Source organism: Cyprinodon tularosa, unplaced genomic scaffold (assembly GCF_016077235.1).
Source record: "Cyprinodon tularosa strain WSP-4 unplaced genomic scaffold, ASM1607723v1 ctg386, whole genome shotgun sequence".
NCBI lineage: Eukaryota > Metazoa > Chordata > Actinopteri > Cyprinodontiformes > Cyprinodontidae > Cyprinodon > Cyprinodon tularosa.
In genome coordinates this window covers 585,692-588,356 of record NW_024039103.1, presented here as the reverse complement: position 1 = coordinate 588,356, position 2,665 = coordinate 585,692, and the positions used below count along the sequence as shown (strand labels likewise).

The following is a 2,665-nucleotide window of genomic DNA, read 5'->3' as shown; positions in this document are numbered from 1 at the left end:
TAATCTCCAAGTTGACTTACAAAAAATTTTAATATAAACATTAATTGGTGGTAGAAAAACTGTTTCACTCCTCACTACTTCACCAAACGATCAGATTAACCACAGCAGCTGCTTCTGCTTGTTAATCACTGCAGGAGGCGGACTGACAAGAAGGAGGGTCAATTAAGATAAATAAATAAACAACAATAAATCTACCATTCACATATCCTTAGATCTGTGATATTAATATTTTAGCAAAAAAGAAATTAGTCTAATTCTTAAGAGGCTCCAACAGCACGTCACATTCAATGTAGTAATTTCAAAATATGCCTACACAGGTTCCAAGACTGATTCGTTCTTGCCCTCAGATATACATCCTCGCTAAAATATCAAGGTGAAAGTCATCATTAGTATAGATCAGGGATTCGCAATTTCAGTTCCTGGGGGCCGGCATCCTGCAACTTTTAGATCCATCCTTGGCCCAACAAACCTGAATCAAATGGCTAAATTACCTCCTCAGGATGCAGTCAGTTCCTCCAAAGTCCTCTTAAAGGAATAGTACACCCAAAACATGATTAGCCTTCATTTTCTACTCACTCCCATGCTGAACAACACTCTGCAGTACTTTTTTTGATATCTCAAATGCATCTGGAGATCTGGGAGGCTTCTTGCTGTCTGCTGACATTCAAATAATGGAGGTCTATGGTGCCCGAGGCAGAAAGGTCCATTAAAGTCCACAAAAAATTTAGAATGTTTTTAGAGCATAAACAGTAGTGTATAGGATTTCCTAAAAGCACATTCACGAGTCTACGGAAACCGCAGCAGACCAAACCAGACGAAAGTGCGCATTCAGCGTCTGCTCTGCCGATAATGCAAGCGTAGAAGAAGAAATGTGCTGTTTACCTGTGCAAAGAAAGAAACAATGAAAGAAAAATGTCTGAGGACTAGTGTTAATTTTAGCAGCCATTTTTAAATTTAGTTTTAGTCTTAGTCCAGTTTCAGCATCGCTTGTTAGTTTTTATCACATTTAGTCGACATCATCCCATTTTTATTTAGTCTAGATTTAGTCGACTATAAGTCGAGCATTTTAGTCTTTATTTTAGTCCAAGAAAACATAATTTTATTAGTTTAGTTTTAGTCAACAAAAACCGTCAACATTTTAGTCTAGTTTTAGTCAGGACATAATTTTAACCTTTTACTTTTTTGTCAGCAGATAATATTTAACATTTCCTAAAATGATTTCACATTTCAACATTTTCTCTCATCTTTTTGATAAACCCCCCCCCCACTATTTTAAGGAACAAATGCAGACATGGAAGATGTTCTGACAATATTTGCATATTTATTTTGAACATTGTTAAGGTTTAAAGACACAAACACAAATGCTTGCATTAAAACAAATAAAATACACCTGACAAAGGAAACAAATAAATAAAATAAAGTGTTTTATGAACTTAACACAAGTGCTGGCTGTTTAAAGCTAGTTCACATAGAATAATAAAATAAATAGATAGAAATAAATAGATTTGAGATCAATGATGTGAAAAAAATAACTCCAACTGATACAACAAAAGTGCTTTCCTGCCAGCTAGTTCACATGGTTTATAAAGGTACCGTATTTATGTGAAACAAGGCATAGCTTGCTGGTCCTGAGAGTCAGCTTTGTATTTGGTGTGGGCAATTAAGGAAGCTTGTATAGCTGGCCTGTCATTGTTTCTGGGTGGTTGTTGGTGGTCGGTGTATCTTCAATCTGGAACAGAAATTAATACAATGTCAGGATAGATGCACAGCATAACAGGAATTCCAAGTGTATAAGTAGCATATAGGTCTCTTTTTTTTCCTTAACAAAAACTAAGTCTCTGTAAAAACTACATTTGACAATCCATTTCAAACTCATACAAACAACCTACCGTAACTATCATTTTATGCAGGAATAAATTGCAGACATTTTTATGTGTGCATGCATTTTGGTTGTATTAATATTGATTAATATTGATGTTTGCATCAAAATCCCTGCAGTGGTTCCCCTAGCAATGGCTATTTTGTGTATGAAAATCTAGGTTAAATGTGTTCTGAATTATGTGTGGCATATTATTTTAATTTTCTTATCCTGATACACACTGTCAAAGACCGATAGTTTCAGTTGGTTTTAGCATTTAGCATACATGTGTAGCTGCCGAGGTGTTTTGTGTTAACTATAGTTACCTTGCTGCTCCTAGTTTACCTAAAGCGTATGTCTGCTTTAATCAAACTTGCAATGTAACTGAAACTATAGTTGCCCGGCCAGTATAACATATCTAAGTTCTATCAACAAGTGGCTACGGTCGCTACGTGCTAACAAGCTAACGTAACATAGCCAGCCTTGATACTAAATGCTATGAAAGTTAGCCAACATCAGTTAGTTTATCATTAGGACATTATTGCTGTTGATTAATGTTACATTATAAACAACCACCACCAATATTTCTGTTAACTTACCGTAATGTCTTGGTGTTGAACTGCGACGTGTCTCTTCAGGTTGTGTTTTTTCCAGCTAGCATGTGGCCACATTCCTTCCCTTCGACTAAAATCAAGCATTTGGTTTTGTTCTCCACTTCAATGAAGTGAAAATGTGTCCATATATCACGTCTCCTCTTTCTCCCGAGCCCCAGAGTAGGCTACTCTGTGCCGCCCGCTCCAGGTTTGA

The 2,665-nt window shown here is 36.3% G+C and overlaps 1 long non-coding RNA gene across 1 annotated transcript; it reads right to left on the bottom strand.

The window, feature by feature from the left end:
* Positions 1-1,655: 1,655 nt before the first annotated feature.
* LOC119791312 lies at positions 1,656-2,665 on the bottom strand. The gene is made up of 2 exons (XR_005281836.1): positions 2,458-2,665; positions 1,656-1,729 (listed from the first exon to the last, which is right to left on the bottom strand). It is a non-coding gene; the product is annotated as an uncharacterized LOC119791312 (long non-coding RNA).